Source organism: Gossypium arboreum, unplaced genomic scaffold (genome assembly GCF_025698485.1).
Source record: "Gossypium arboreum isolate Shixiya-1 unplaced genomic scaffold, ASM2569848v2 Contig00232, whole genome shotgun sequence".
Classification (NCBI taxonomy): domain Eukaryota; kingdom Viridiplantae; phylum Streptophyta; class Magnoliopsida; order Malvales; family Malvaceae; genus Gossypium; species Gossypium arboreum.
This window is the reverse complement of record NW_026440348.1, coordinates 30,218-48,146: the sequence shown is the minus strand read 5'-3', so window position 1 is coordinate 48,146 and position 17,929 is coordinate 30,218. Positions and strand designations below refer to the sequence as shown.

Below are 17,929 nucleotides of genomic sequence, written 5' to 3'. Positions count from 1 at the left end.
ATCATTGCATAGAAAATAAACATCAATATCAGTATTTGATTGAGCTAAGTTCATGCAATTTATTTTATTATTTATGAAAAAAATTTTTTTGGTCAATCATTGAATTGAATGAAGAAATCGACTGAAATGGGAATCATTCTATATCTATATAAAGAACAGCTTTTTTAAAATCATAGACCCTAAATTGATACCATAAGAATTCCTATTCTAATTAGGACTCATAATATTGAAATTGAATAAACAAAAACAATATCAAGATAAAGATAATATTGATTGGATAATATTGATCGAAGGTAAATATGATATAAATATAAGTAATAAAAAAATGGACCAACTCTTAATTTTAGGAAAAAGATCTTTTCAATTAGATCTCTTTCCTTTTTTTATTACAATTCTCTAATATCGTAATCTTTTTTGTTATTACTCTAGATCGTCGTATTTGTATATTTATGGTCCCTAAGTAAGTAGATTATCTTGAGTTGCGCATACATTGGATTGGACCAAGCTAAGCTAAAAAAGGGCTAGACTATTTCAAAAACAAAAACTAGTCAATGATGACCTCCATGGATTCGTCTATATAAGCCGCAGCTAAAGTTAAAAAAATAAGAGCTTGAATCCCACTTGTAAATAATCCATGGAACATGACAGGTATAGGGACGACTGAAGGTACTAAAGAAACAAGAACAACAACTACTAATTCATCAGCTAATATATTCCCTGAAAAGTCGAAAACTAAGTGATAAGGGTTTCGTGAAATCTAAAATGTTAATAGGTAAAAGAATTGGAGTGGGTTGAATGTATTTACTGAAATACTCCCAATCCTTTTTTGAAAGACCCGCATATGAAATATGCTACTGACGTGAGTAAAGCCAAAGCAACAGTAGTATTTATATCATTCGTGGGTGCGGCTAACTCTCCATGAGGTAATTGTATGATTTTCCAAGGTAACAGAGCACCTGACCAGTTAGAAACAAAAACAAATAGAAACATAGTTCCAATAAAGGGAACCCATGGACCATATTCTTCTCCAATCTGAGTTTTGCTTACGTCTCTGAATGAATTCAAGAACATATTCGAAGAAATTTTGACCGGCGGTTGAAATGGTTTGTGGATTCCGAACAGCGATACCCATGGAACCTAATAAGATAGAGCAATTACAACCCAAGAGGTATAAGTACTTGGGCATGGACTTGAAACCTGTTATTTGCTAATAGAAATGCTGGCCCATTTCCACACCAGAGATATCGTATAACCTGTTTAGTGCGTTTGATATACCATTCATATTGCCTCTGACAGAAATAGAACTTTACTTAAAAAAGGAATTATTTTGATTCAATCTTCTCTTGCCCACTCAAATTTAGTATATTTTATTATTCCGACGAAATTAATCACATAATATTCCACAGTTTTTTTATCTCTTAAAGTGATTCAGGATATATTATCGATTCCATAGATCTATGTGGTTCCAAAAAGTTCCATAGATCTATGTAGTTCCAAAAAAGAATTTATTTATCTTATTATTAATCAAGGATTTCGTATATAGCTAGAATCACCTCACAAATTGCGACTACTAATTTGTTAAGAATTAATCGAATTGAAGCTATAGCGTCATCATTTGCTGAATCGAAATATCTGCGAGGATCGGGATCGCTATTTGTATCGATTAAACAAAATTGTTGGAATTCCTAAAGTGATACATTCTCGCAGAGCCGTATATTCTTCTTGCTGATCAACGATGATTATAATATCAGGCATCCCTGTCATATATTTAATCCTGCCCATATAAGTTTGGTGTTTAGATAATTGTCTTTCAACATAGCTGCATCTCTTTTCGGAAGACGGTTGAGTCCCCCCGTCTTTTTGTTCTGTTCTCAAGTCCCTGAACTTATGAAGCCTCGTTTCAGAAAATAATTTGTTAACATACCACTGAGCCATTTTTTATTAACATAATGACACTGAGCTCCTTATTGCAGCCCGCGCCACCGAATCAGCGGCTTTATTTTTGGTACCAACAATTAAGAATTGCTTTCTCACTTGCTGCATCAAAAACTAAATCACAAGCTTCTGATAAAAACGAGCGGTTCTAGCCAGATTTGTAATATGAATATCTTTGCTTTCGTAGAGATATATGGTGCTATTCTAGGGATTCCATTTCTCAGTACCATGACCCAAATGAACTCCTGCTTTCAAACATCTCTTCCAAATTTATGTTCCAATATCTTCTTGCCATTTCTGTTTGTACTTTCTCTCTTTTTAAGTAAAAAGAGAGACAAGACACCTTGAAATAAATAATAGTTCCAATGGAACCTTTCTTCTACTGGGATTGGTCGTTTATCCACGAGCTGCCTTTATTACTTTCTATTCGTTATTCTCTTTATTACTATTAACAAATTAACAACTCAAATGACCACAACAAATTATCTTAAGAATCATTAAATTCTATACCTATAAAAGAGCGGCCTGATGTATCATGTAAATTGTTTGAAATGCAAGAGTCAAATAATTCTCGGTAGTGGAAGAAAATATATCTCATTTCTCCCCGAAGAAATTCTTTTTTTTGTTTCCAAAAGAATGTTGTTATGTTGCCGTGACCGGTGCACTAATCCTTTGAATCTGGTACCGGCGGGTATCATACCTCAAGCACAACGTTTTCTTTCAGGCCTTTCAACCAATCGATACGACCCCGAGAGCAGCTTGTGCTAAAACTCGAGCAGTTTCTTGAAAATTTGCTTCAGATATAAAACTTTGAGTGTTCAGAGATGCCTTCGTTATTCTAATAAAACGGCTCGACAACAAATCGCTTCTTCTAAAGCACGCCCTGTTCGTTCCGCCTCGCAATAATCCAACCAGTTCCCGGGTAAAAAAACATTAGACATTCCATCTTCTGAAACCAATACTTTTGATGTTATTTGACGTACAATAATTTCTATATGCCTATTATGGATCTGTACCCCTGAGATCGATAAACCTTTGGATCTTATTAACTCAAAGAGAGACGACTTTGCACTATAGTTAGCTCAGCACCAATCACGAATCCTCAAGGAATTCCAAGAATTCTTGTTATACATCTGTTCCAACCCTCAATTCTCTTTTTCTAGGTTCATCGATATTGAATCAATCGAACGCACTTCTAACACTTGTTCCACTTTTGGAAGACCCTGCGTTATATCACCAGATCTCGATTTTCATATATAAATGTAACTAACGTATCTCCTTCGTAAAGGGTTTCTCCATAATGCCCATGGACAGTTGCTCCCGGAGTCGCCAAATAAGGCTTAGCTGATCTTATTACTATAGAATCAGCTTGAACAATAAAAACTTGACCTGATTTTAGGCGGTCCGCTTTTGGCTATACATACATTTTCACAAATAAACTGCTCAAGACTAATTATTGTGGATTCTTCACAATATTAGATGATAATGATGATGGGGAAAATACCAATTCAAATTGACTGCATTCAAAAGATGTTACGGCATGGATCGAAATTATAAATTCTCCCATTTTCAGCTATTAAATAATAGTTAAGTACTTGAAAGCCTGTTTTAAATTGTCAAGCTCAAAATATTTCGCTACCGAGGTCTGATTATGAGTTATTAAAGGGTAAAATGATGAATAAAATTCGCAATTTTGGGGCTGTCCTAAAGGACCCAATAAATTTTAATTGGAATTAGAGGATCTTTTTAATTGATTGTTTTATCACATTGTGATATTTTACATCGTTGAATGGGCCCATGCGAAAACAATTAGATGCTGACAAAATTATCAAAGATTGGGATTCTTTATTTCTGTTCAAGAGCGTATGAATAGTTCCGTGATTTGGCTAAACGATTGTTGAATCCTTGCGTTGGAATAAATGGAATAAAACGGATTTTTATTGGTACGATTCGACCTATTATCAGAAATCAATCTGAACCTGACGGATCATTTCTTTTCTGATATAAAAATATGAGATTTCACTAAGTCGATTCTAGGAAATCTCGAATCAGACCATTTGTCCTTACTTCAACAAAGGAAGCACAGACTCTTCGGCGAAAGAACTTTTGTTGTCTTGGTCCCAACTCAACACTAAACAAGTCCGAACTAGTTGAATACTTGTGTCAGAAATTCTCCGAGTCGGTTTGCCATTTCCATAAAGGATATAATTGACAGCTCAGTTGCATATTATCTTTTTCCTGAAATGGATCCTGGGGAAGAGTGTTGCAATTTAGACCGTCCGGTATTTCATATGGGGTTACAGGTCGAACCAAAACAAAATATTTTTCTTGGTAGGTGATCCGTTGACATAGATCCATTTTTTCAATTTTTTGATTCCTTAGAGTTTGTTTTGCCTGTTCCTGGTGGTATCAAGATGCCACTGTGTCGAGATATCTTATCTCTTTCTCCGGAAAATAGATATTACCCGAAAAAATTTTCAGTTCAATCCTTTTTTTTTTTCTTTCCACTCGGACCAATCCGCCCACTTGGCTTCTTGTATTTAAAGTGATTGGGGTATCTACTCCAATGATACTATTGTTCCGTACCATTATGGAAGAAGATTCGGATAAATATGCACTTCCTCGGGAATGAAAAAAATCGATCTACTTTCATTTGGTATTTTGGTTAACCTTTTGACTCTCGATACTCAATCACATCCTCCTTTTGACGATTGAATGCGCCCCAGAGTCCCATATTTAGTAATTCCTGAACTCTTCTGTATCGAGGATCGTCAAAAAGCAAGAATATTTTTCTACGGAAAATACCATTTATGGGTATTTCCATCGAGATACCGGAATGGGAATGTAGCATTAGTTCTTTCTCTTGGTCTTGAATCAATTGAAATGGAATAATAAATCTATTTCTTCGTCTCTTTGCTAATAAATCAGCATTCTCGTGGAGAATAGCAGAATATATGAAATCACAATGCCCAGTACCTATTATTCGATTCAATTCTGAATAATCGTAAACTTTCTTCTTTATCCGAAAATCCGAACTAAATAAGTTGTGTCTCACTTGATCATTATTCACTGAGAATCTAGAAATATATCTTCGTTCGGCAGAAAGATAATGAATGTTTATTTGATCTTGATCCTTGTGGAGCGAAAAGGAACTACACTGAATTTGTACGAACCCTGATAATATCCACAAATGGCTTGTTTTTGTAAGAGATGGACATTACTATATGTAATTCGGGCGAATGGTACATCGGTACTCCAGTGCATTTCTCTGAGTCAGAATAAATATGTTTTCGAACCTCTCTTTCAAATTTAAAGTGTATGTTCCCGCGCGAATCTCAGCAATCACTTGTTCTGATTCTACATATTGATCGTTTTGAACTAAAAGAAAACTTTTTGTGGAATAGTCACCTTATGTATAATATCTTCACTCAATAATTACATACAAGTCCCGATAACATAAAAAGCAGGATGCCCGTGACGTGCGTGTAGGATGAACCAAATCCTCATTGAATTTTATTTTTCCATTAAAGGCTCGGACATGTTCTGCAGTACCCCTGTAAATACCCGCCGGTATGAAAAGTTCTTAATGTTAGTTGCGTTCCGGTTCTCCAATGGATTGCCCTGCAATAATACTCACAGCTCCCATTCAACCAGGTCACCATGAGTGGGGTCCGACCATAACATAATCGACAAATCCAAGATGTACCCTACAAGTAAGGGAGTTCGAATAGATATTGGTTGTTCGAAAGGCTCTGAATCGATCGACAAGCCCAAGCCCAATATCTTGATTTCGAATGGCAATGCACCGCGGACCCATATATATATCGTCCGCTAATACACGACCAATTAATGTTTGATAAAATTTTTCCGGAAGCGTCCTCTTTGAGGACTCACAGAAATCCTCGGTGGTGCCACAATCTGTTCTACGTACAACAATGTTGAACTACTTCAACAAGTCTGCGTAAGATATCCAGCATCTGATGTTCGTACGGCGGTATCCATACAACCCTTTCGCTCCAGCAAGAAATGATATATTCTGTTAAAGACAGTCCTTCGCGTAAATTGCTTTGAATGGGTAAATCGATCATTTGTCCTTGGGGATCCGACATTAATCCTCTCATACCTACTAATTGGTGCACTTGAGATGCATTTCCTCTAGCTCCTGAAAAAGACATTATATGGACTTTAAACGTCAGTCATCCTAAAATTAGGATTCATTTCTTGTCGCAAATATTCACTTGTAGCATACCATATCTCAATTGATTGGCGTAATTTTTCTACCGCGTACATTCCCAAAATGATGGTGTTTTTCCAAAATCAAACTTTGTTGTTCAGCATCTTGACTAGCCATCCTTAGAAGGTATCGTTAAAAGATCATCAATTCTAATGAAATGGATGTAGCAGTGGCTTGCTGAAACCCAGAGCTTTTACTTGATCCAGGATGTGTGATGTATATGCCATTCCGAAGTGATCTATTAATCTGCTAATAAGTCGTTTAATGGCAGTTCCATCTATCACTTTATTGTGAAATACCAGATTGGCCTGTTCTGCCATAAATACCCCTTATTCCGCTGAGTGGACTTCGCCAATGGGTTTGAGTCAATGATTGGAAAACTTCCTTTCTCGATCTTGATTTTGGTAGAAAGTGGGTCAGAACTGGGGTCCTAGTTGAACCGGAGAGACCTGAATTCATATTGGTGTCATAGAATTTTTAGCTTAGATACCATATGATTGGGTATCATATGAGTAGGCCGAAAAACCCTTTGTATAGCTTCTTCGATTTCTCGGAAGAGAAATATGACCAACAGTGGTCTGAATGTATATACAAAGAATTTTTTTTTAAACTTCTTACTATTAGATAATGTCCATAAATCTCATGATAGGTACCAAATACAATGAAAAATAGAATTCATTTTTTTTATTTTTTATTAATTATTAATTATTAATATTTTCTTTTTATATGTTATATGTTATTTTATCTTTTTTATCTTATTTTATGTTGTTTTAAATGTTTAAATGCAATTACTTCATTTATTCACTTGATCCTTTTTCTCTCTATTTTCTCTCAATAAAATTGGCTCAATAAAATCGGGTTTTGTTGTTATAGAACACGGTATTCTATATTTTATAGTAGCAATATTCTATAGGTAAAGGAATAAGAAATACGAATAATAAATTTTAAAAAGAAAAGTCTGAATAGACCAAAAGAGGGGAGGAAAGAATAAAGAAAATTTATACAAAGCTAGATATGAATCATCCAATTCCTCTTTTTGGATTTCATAATGAATCCTTTGTTTGATCAAGAGTAAGTTCTGTAAGTCTCCCGCCTTCTTTAAAATATCATGAACAGTTGCTGTGGGTTGAGCCTTTTTCAAGGAAATAGAGAGAATGGCGGTGTTCATTTAAATAGGTTTGATTATTTATCGGATCATAAAAACCCACTTTTCGAAGATCTCTTCCTCTCTTTCGATCGAACATCAATTGCAACGATTCTATAAACGGCTCATTGGGAGAGATGAAGCTAAATAATTCTCCTCAGAAACGTATAAGAAGCTTTCTCCTCGTACGGCTCTGAGAAAATGATTAATTTAAAGTTATGTCTATGTATGGAATTATAATGTATGGAATTAGTATGTCAAAAAGATCCATAAACCAGCAAATCAATTCAGACATTTAACCTCGTCTTTTTTCGAAAAAAAGAAGAAAAAGCATTCGTACTCTCACAACTCAAGTCACATATCTCTCAAAAATGCTCCAAAAACCTTAGGCATTCTTTTATTGAGTGGTCTCTAAACTCTTTTTGTTTGTCTCTGCTTAGAATCATATTTCTGATTCTTTTCATTTTAATCTAGTTGTTGAGAAAATGGAAAGGGTATTTCTTGTTCTAGGATCTTTTATCTTTGCTTCGAATCATTGGGTTAAAAAACATTACTTCGGCGATATTAAATCATTTCAAAAATGGCAGCAACATGCCCTTTTTTTCTTTCTTTTTTTTTCTATCAAAGAATCATATGAACGATTAATTCCCGCATGATACACTTTTGGATCGAAAGAGTTTTACCAATTCCAACAACTTTTCTTTTGATTTGAAAATAGTTTGAATCGGATCCTTTCGATTTATATCACAATAGACTTAACAGTTGTTCCAACTTACATCATTAATCTAACCCTAGATCCTTGCTCCTGAAAAAATGGATGTTTTCTTCGAGCTCCATCCTGTACTATTTACATTACAACCCAACAAAAAGACGGATTATAATAGAACAAAGGATGTCGAGCAAAAAGCACCTTCATTTCTACATAACGGAAAGTGGTGGGTTTTGACATCCACAGCTGATCATGTCCTTCAAGTCGCACGTTGCTTTCTACCACATCGTTTCAAACGAAGTTTTACCATAACATTCCTCTAGTTTGAGCATTGATTCAATTATGGAATCATGAATAGTCATTGTTCAGTCGATAAGATCGTACTGTTTCTATATGAAATCAATTTCCTTCTATATGCTATATGAAATAAATAAATAATTTAGGAAGAAAAAGCCTCAATAAGAATTCAAACTACCCCATATTGTATGATTGTCTGAATGCAATATTTTTTTATTTTTTTAAACTTTTATTATACTTTTCTATTCTAATTAAACTTTTCGATTCTAATAAAAAAAATAAAAATAAAGAATATTATTAATAATATTACGAAAATACTAATAATATCACGAATATTATAAATAACACAATAAACTAATCTTTTGAATCTACCGTGCATCTTCAAATAACCCGATAGATCAAATAACTCGGTAGAATAGATCCAGCAATCTCACAGTTGTTCGAGTGCCAATCTTAAGAAATCATTAAAAAATCAAAAGCAAGAATCACATTTTTCCAATACTTGACTGTTAGAAAGAAGGTTATTAAAACAAAAAGAGCAATTTAGATTCGATATGGTTATTCTGATATATAAATAGAGTATGCTCTGGGACGGAAGGATTCGAACCTCCGCATAGCGGGACCAAACCCGTTGCTTTACCACTGGCCACGCCCCATTTAGATTTCTCATTTGAAACTACTAAACACTAATATGGTATTCCTTGTTCGTCAATTCCAGTTCCAAATAGCTATAGCTATGGAATAGACTTGGTTACGATTTTGCACGTATGGATAGAATTAAATCGAATTTATTGATCATTACATAGAATTCAATTAAGATATTGTATGAAAGTATGATTTCTTCTATTCTCTTGTAAGAATTGAAGGCTTTTGATTGGGTGAGTTCAAAGAAGTTTAGTCTGCCTTATTTTCCTTTTCTTTTTTTTTCCTTATATCAAAAAACATATTAATAACTCAATCAAAATTATCTCCAAGAACAAAATTTTGTTATGCTTAATATCTTTAATTTGATCTGTATCTGTTTTAATTCTGCCCTTTTTCGAGTAGTTTTTATTCGCCAAATTGCCTGAGGCCTATGCTTTTTGAATCCAATCAGATTTTATGCCAGTAATACCCTGTTCTTTTTTCTCTTAGCCTTTGTTTGGCAAGCTGCTGTAAGTTTTCGATGAGATCCTTAATACTGTCCTAGAAAATTCATGAGTGATTCAAGAAAAAAATTCTAACAATTGAAAAGATCAGATAAGTCTTACACTATGAACGAACCTCTCAATTCAAAGATTGAAATTTGGATAGCCCTGATAAATCGGGATCATCCCATTTCATTCTGACCCTTTTCGCCGAAGAACCCTATTTAGATTAGAGTCCGCCACAATATATAATTGTTGGTATGAAAGAATTTTTTGTAATGAAAACTCAACTCTTATTACAAGTGAATTTCTGAAAATTCTTTTTGGATTTCTAGAAATTCTAGAAATCACTTTATTTCTTGGTGTCAAAATCAAAACAAAATAGGATATGTGGTATAAAAACGGGGAATCTATTCTCTTCTTTTTCCAAAAAATGCTCTTGGAGATTGTGTAATGCTTACTTTAAACTTTTGTTTACACTGTAGTAATATTCTTTGTTTCTCTCTTCATCTTCGATTCCTATCTAATGATCCGGACGTAATCCTGACGCGAAGAATAAAAAAGGGAGAGTTCCTTGCTTCATTTTTAGAAATGGTATTAGGATTTGATCTATTCCACTACCAAAAACCGAAACGGAAAGAGAGGGATTCGAACCCTCGGTACGAATAACTCGCACAACGGATTAGCAATCTGACGCTTTAGTCCACTCAGCCATCTCCCTAATTGAGAAAAGATAATTACTATGCTATTGTTAATGCAAAAAGAAAGGCTTGAAAAAAGCCCTTTTTACTTTGTTATATAGATTATGTTATATAGATTATTATTTATCTATATAGAGTATTATTAATCCATAGATATATAGATTCTAAATTTTATTATTATTAGATAGATTGATTATATAGCTATATCCAACTTTTCTATAGAGATATAGAACTTTTATCAGTAATTCCATTTCATTTATATTATATTCTATATCATTTATATTTTTAAATAAAACAATGGCTCTAAAGAAATATCTCAAATAACAAAAAAGAAAGAATATCGCTTTGATTTCGCAAAAAAGGACTTTTCAATTTCCAATTTCACGGACCGCCTGGGCAGTACCTGGGCGGGCCTCATTTTTTATTTTCAACTCAAATAACTCATTTTTTCTATGATTCTGCGATCTGGCTTGTTGTAACAAAAATCTTTGTTATTGCATTGAATCAACAATCAGAAGCGGAAGAAGTCCTATTTCCGTTCCTATGATATAGAATCAAAATATTATTTCTATTCTTTTCTTTTCTTCCTATTTCTTTTTATTTCCATTTATTTTTATTTTACTAGAATAACTAGAATAAATAATAAAAAAACTATGGATTTTTGCACAATCCATTTTATGTTATTTATGTTATGACTAAGTCCTTTGTCGAATCCTGTCTATCAAAATCCTATAACACAAGTCTTCTGACAAAAGGTAAGGCCCCTAATTTTCAGGATTTTTAGGCTCTATCTTGTAATCCTATCTTGATTACGCCCAATTTCTGTTTGACAAAGGGTCCCTTTATATTTATATACAATAAATATACAATAAATACAATAATCGCATTGTAGCGGGTATAGTTTAGTGGTAAAAGTGTGATTCGTTCTATTAATCCCCTAAGAGTTAAGGGTCCCTCGGTTTGATTCATATTCCGAGCAAAAACTTTATTTCTTAAAAGGATTTAACTTTACCTCTCAACGAAAGATTTGAGGAAGAATATACATTCTCGTGATTTGGATCCAAGGGCCAATTAAATATAATTTTAAAATTATATTCTAACTAAAAATTGAAAAATTGGATTATGAAATTACGAAACATAAATTTTTTTTTTCAATTGGATCAATACTTCCAATTGAATAAGTATGAGGAAAAGATCCATGGATAAAGATAGAAAAGTGTATTTCTAATCGTAACTAAATCTTCAATTTTTTGATGGATAGATTGAAGCAAAATAGCTATTAAACGATAACTTTGGTTTACTAGAGACATTTACATCTTGTTTTAGCTCGGCGGAAACAAAATGCTTTTCCTAAGGATTTTCTCAAATAGAAATAGAGAACGAAGTAACTAGAAAAATTGTTCTATTCTAATCCCATTCTTCTAGAAGGATCATCTAGAAAGCGAATTGTTTTGAATGCATTCAGACAGAAAAGCTAACATAGATGTTATGGGCCAAATTCTTATTTCATTTCGTTCCTGCCTTATCTTTATCTTATTTATATTCTATTTTATTTATTTCTTTTTTTTTATTTATCCATCTTCCATAAAGGAGCCGAATGAAACCAAAATTTCATGTTCGGTTTTGAATTAGAGACGCTAAAAATAATGAATCAACGTCGACTATAACCCCTAGCCTTCCAAGCTAACGATGCGGGTTCGATTCCCGCTACCCGCCTCGATATTCGAATTCTATCTATTCTATCTATTTGAATATTTATTAATTCAATTCAACGATGCATTAGCATCATTGAATTGAATTAATAAATCCGCAATTCCTAACAATACAATTTTTCACATGTTCTTTAGTTTTCCAACCAAGAGAAAAGAAAAAACCGAACAAGAGAAAAAAAGTCAAAATGTCAAAAAATCGTAATGAAAAGCGTCCATTGTCTAATGGATAGGACAGAGGTCTTCTAAACCTTTGGTATAGGTTCAAACCTATTGGACGCAATTTTGAATCGATTTCTATATTCCATTGTTAGAATTTTCTATTTATAATTGTTCCTGAAGTCGAAAACGTTCCATTTGGTCCTGAATAGCGTCTTTCAAAAGCGTTTCCGCTTCCTCAGTGAATGTCTTGGTAGAAGATATGATTTCTTGAACTGAGGTTTATTCGTTTTTAAGTAAGTACGTAACTCAACGAGAAATTTCTTACTTGTCCAATTTCTAATGAATCAAGATAACCATTCGTTCCGGTATAAATAGTACTTATCTGTTCTGCCACCGTAAGAGGAGCTGATTGGGATTGTTTACAACTCACGTAATCGTTGACCTCGTGCCAATTGATTCTGAGTAGCTTTATCGAGATCAGAAGCAAATTGTGCAAAGGCTTTAATTCGGCGAATTGGGCCAATTCCAATTTTGATTTACCAGCGACTTGTTTCATAGCTTTAATTTGAGCCGCCGATCCTACTCTGGAGACGGAAATCCCACATTAATAGCAGGTCTGATTCCAGCATTGAATAGATCGGCGGATAAGAATATTTGTCCATCTGTAATGGAAATCACATTAGTAGGAATATACGCCGAAACGTCTCCTGACTGGGTCTCAACTATTGGTAAAGCAGTCATACTTCCTTCACCTAACTGAGAACTTGATTTAGCGGCTCTTTCTAAAAGGCGCGAATGCAAATAAAAACATCTCCTGATAAGCTTCACGACCCGGCGGTCTTCGTAATAGAAGAGACATTTGGCGATAAGCCTGTGCTTGCTTGGAAAGATCATCATAAATGATTAAGGTGTGTCGTTCACGATACATAAAATATTCAGCCAAAGCAGCTCCTGTATAAGGAGCGAGGTATTGTAATGTAGCTGGGGAATCCGCCGTTTCGGCTACCACAATGGTGTACTCCATCGCTCCCTTTCTTGGAAAGTGGTCACCACCTGAGCCACAGAAGATGCTTTTGACCAATAGCTACATAAACACATATTACATTTTGCCCTTGCTGATTGAGAATCGTATCCGTGGCTACTGCTGTTTTACCGGTCTGTCTATCCTCAATAATTAATTCTCGCTGACCACGTCCTATAGGGATCATCGAATCAATAGCAATAAGTCCTGTTTGAAGAGGCTCATAAACGGAACGTCTCGAAATAATACCTGGGGCAGGAGATTCAATTAACTGAGATTCAGAAGCTGAAATTTCACCCCGACCGTCAATAGGCTTAGCCAGGCATTTATAACACGACCCAAATAAGCCTCACCACTGGTATCTGAGCAATTTTTCCTGTTGCTTTTACAGAACTTCCTCTTGTATCATCAAACCGTCACCCATTAATACAACACCAACATTATTTGATTCCAAATTGAGGGCAATGCCTATGGTACCTCTTCAAATTCTACTAATTCACCTGCCATTACTTCATCAAGACCATGAATACGAGCAATGCTGTCGCCCACTTGAAGGACGGTACCAGTATTTACAATCTTTACTTCTATTATATTGCTCAATACGTTCACGGATAATATTACTAATTTCGTCGGCTCTAATAGTTACTATGAGTATTTCCTAATTATTTTTGGAAGAAAAATAATGCCTACAATCTACAATAAAGTAAAAGGTAAAAAAAAGGGCTAATCAGTTATTTCTTTCATCACCCCAAACAAGCCAATATTAGCGCTAATGGTGCGTAAATGTAACTCGTTGTTTAAAGAACTATTCAGAGTTCCTAGAGCTCCTTGTAAAGCTTGTTGGAAAACCCGTTGTCGGACTTGATTAATCGCTCTTGTTGTTCAAAATAAATGGTTTCATTTTGTAATTTTCTAATTGTTCCAAAATCTTATAAGTTGAATTAATCAAATTCAATTTTTCTCGTTCTATCTCAGAGTATCCATTCACTGAAACTGATCCGCCTCCATTTCTATTTTCCGTAAGCGGGCCCGGCCTTTTCCAGCCGTTCAATAGCCCCCCCGCGTAGTTCTTCTGAATTTCGAATAGTATTCAAGATCCTCTCTTTTCGATTATCTAATAAATCACTTAATGAAAGTAGATTATCTTTCCATTCATTTTTTTTTTATTTCAAAAATTCCATGATCCCTTCCCGAACCAAACATGAACCTTTCGATTCATTTGGCTCTCACGCTCAATTATTTCTTATTTATTGGGAATTAATTCCCAATATCTTTTTTTTCTAATGTAATGAGCTTACCCTCTCCCTCTCGTCTCTATTCATATTCCAAAATATAGAAACTGATTACTAATCCAAGACCAGAATATTCGGAGGATTCTTCTGACCAAAATAGAAAATATATCAAAAAACTAAAAAGTATAATAAAAAAATAATAAATAAAAAAGTTACATATAATTTGGAATTTCTAATTGTACTTAGAATTGTATAATGTATAATTGTAATTTGTCAGCAAAGTTGTTTTTTTTCTTCAAATTCAAAGAATTCTTCCCTTTATACATAGGTCATCGATTCAGCATTGGAAAAAGGGGCTCAAATCGTTTTATCGACATGAGTGTTTTATATCGAAAAAACATTTTTGTTTTGAAAATATTTCTGTATTTAGTAACATAGTAGTAGAAAGAGTACCCTGCTGCATCTGAACTTCAAACGGGTTTGGCCTTAACCATGTTAATGGTCCCAGATTATTGGTTAATAGAGAATCAAAGTCGATGTACCAATGAATCACGAAATGCTATGGTTCTATAATATGATTTTAAAAATTTATTCAGAAGTAATTCGCGGGATCATGCACTCTTTTCTTTCCTAGTTATAATGAAAAAGTACAACTGGGTGAATCCAGCCTATTCTTGAAATAAACAACTCGCACACACTCCTTTCCAAAAAGATCAATACACCAAGGACTACACTTAGATTTATTGGATTTGTTGCTAAAATATCGGTATTAACCCTGAAACTCCTATGGATGGCCAGTGACCCAAGGAAACGAAAGAATCGGTTACATTTTTCATATGATCTCCTATTTTATTTTAGATAGACTAAAAAAAAAGAACTCGGTTCTTTTTTTTGTATTATATCGCTTTGACTCCTTTTCCATTTATTCTATTCTATCATATTTATATTATTCTAATTATTCTAATTCTATGTATTTCTTTTTTGTTTTAATAAATTATTAAATTTTTATAAAATTATTCATAAATAATGAATTTTCATTTACCTATGTCTAAACGGAGTCAAAATATATTCTATTTATCTAGTTAGCTAGAAATGTATTTTTTTTTCAATTGAAAATTCCCATAATAATAATTTTATTAGAATTAGGGGCAGGTTTCATGTCAATGGCAAAATACCTCATTCGTTGCAATACTCCTTTAAACAATAAATGAGAAATAAGGGGTTCTCTTGAACTAAGAAGGGGAAGGAAGAAAGCGAGTCGGTGTGATAATTCCTCATCCTCAAATTAATCCTTCCCATGGATTATTGTCCCAACGAATAATTAATTGTAGGTGAAATCTTGATAGAATTCGAAAAAGCGAGGAGTAAGTCCCAAGCCATAAAATAAGAAAAAAAAATACAAAATTCTCATGTTTATAGGATTAAACAAAGGGATTCGCAAATAAGAGTGCCAATGCTACAACCAGCCCATAAATTGTTAAAGCTCCATAAAAGCCAAACTACAATAAAGTACTGTATTTTTCCCTCCGCCTCGGGTTGTCTCATGATACCTTCTACAGCTTGGCCTGCAGCAGTACCTTGACCAACTCCAGGTCCAATAGAAGCAAGCCCGACAGCCAACCCAGCAGCAATAACGGAAGCGGCAGAAATCAGTGGATTCATGATAAGTTCCTCGCACCAAAATAAAGAAATGGTTAATGATACAATCATCCAATGAATTTTGACTTAATTATATTATTCCATCGCTAAGATTCAACCTGCCGAAGTAACTAAGAACCTGAATGGAAGTGAGAAGATTATTGAACCGTCAGAACTATTTCGACATCTTTTTTAGGTCCCATCCACTAGATTTTTTTGAATCCGCACATACTTTGTTCTTCCCTTTCTTTTTTCCAACCCATTCTTTGCTTTGAATTCTTCGTTTTTGTCTTTATTTTATCTCTTTATTCGTTCAATTCAAAGCAAAGACGAAACAGAGGAACTTCTATTCTTCTATTGAATACCTATCTAACTCCACAGTAGTAGGTTGATTAGATATATTTTGAGTTCGTATATAACTAGTCAATATGTTCGTATATAACTAGTCAATATCTAATATCCCATATACATGTGTTTCTTACATAACGTAAACCAACTATTCATGTCTTAGATTCAATTGATTCTAGAATTATTCCTCAAAGGATAGACAAGAGCTGTCTTATAGCCATTAGATTCCATATACCTAATTTTACCCCCCTTTTTTTCCTAATCATTTTTTTTATATCGTTTTTGTAATGTAAATTGTCTCTTCCTTTTATTTTTTATTTAGCATTATCTCACATGGATACAATCTAAATGGACGAATTCATTAGACCAAATCATTGCATAGAAATAAAACATCAATATCAGTATTTGATTGAGCTAAGTTCATGCAATTTATTTTATTATTTATGAAAAAAATTTCTTTTGGTCAATCATTGAATTGAATGAAGAAATCGACTGAAATGGGAATCATTCTATATCTATATAAAGAACAGCTTTTTTAAAATCATAGACCCTAAATTGATACCATAAGAATTCCTATTCTAATTAGGACTCATAATATTGAAATTGAATAAACAAAAACAATATCAAGATAAAGATAATATTGATCGGATAATATTGATCGAAGGTAAATATGATATAAATATAAGTAATAAAAAATGGACCAACCCTGAATTTTAGGAAAAGATCTTTTCAATTAGATCTCTTCCTTTTTATTACAATTTCTAATATCGTAATCTTTTTTGTTATTACTCAGATCGTCGTATTTGTATATTTATGGTCCCTAAGTAAGTAGATTATCTTGAGTTGCGCATACATTGATTGGACCAAGCTAAGCTAAAAAGGGCTAGACTATTTCAAAAACAAAACTAGTCAATGATGACCCTCCATGGATTCGCCTATATAAGCTGCAGCTAAAGTTGCAAAAATAAGAGCTTGAATCCCACTTGTAAATAATCCAAGGAACATGACAGGTATAGGGACGACTGAAGGTACTAAAGAAACAAGAACAACAACTACTAATTCATCAGCTAATATATTCCTGAAAAGTCGAAAACTAAGGATAAGGGTTTTGTGAAATCCTCTAAATGTTAATAGGTAAAAGAATTGAGTGGGTTGAATGTATTTACTGAAATACCCCAATCCTTTTTTGAAAGACCCGCATAGAAATATGCTACTGACGTGAGTAAAGCTAAAGCAACAGTAGTATTTATATCATTCGTGGGTGCGGCTAACTCTCCATGAGGTAATTGTATGATTTTCCAAGGTAACAGAGCACCTGACCAGTTAGAAACAAAATAAATAGAAACATAGTTCCAATAAAGGGAACCCATGGACCATATTCTTCCAATCTGAGTTTTGCTTACGTCTCGAATGAATTCAAGAACATATTCGAAGAAATTTTGACCGGCGGTTGGAATGGTTTGTGGATTCCGAACAGCGATAACGGCGGAACCTAATAAGATAGCAATTACAACCCAAGAGGTAATAAGTACTTGGGCATGGACTTGGAAACCTGCTATTTGCCAATAGAAATGTTGGCCTACTTCCACACCAGAGATATCGTATAACCCGTTTAGTGCGTTTGATATACCATTCATATTGCCTCTGACAGAAATAGAACTTTACTTAAAAA

The 17,929-nt window shown here is 33.9% G+C and overlaps 3 pseudogenes; all 3 read right to left on the bottom strand.

The window, feature by feature from the left end:
- Positions 1 to 335: 335 nt before the first annotated feature.
- On the bottom strand, positions 336 to 17,922 carry LOC128288570 (ATP synthase subunit a, chloroplastic-like; annotated as a pseudogene).
- LOC128288568 (DNA-directed RNA polymerase subunit beta''-like) lies at positions 2,357 to 6,489 on the bottom strand (annotated as a pseudogene).
- LOC128288569 (ATP synthase subunit alpha, chloroplastic-like) lies at positions 12,181 to 13,561 on the bottom strand (annotated as a pseudogene).
- Positions 17,923 to 17,929: the final 7 nt, after the last annotated feature.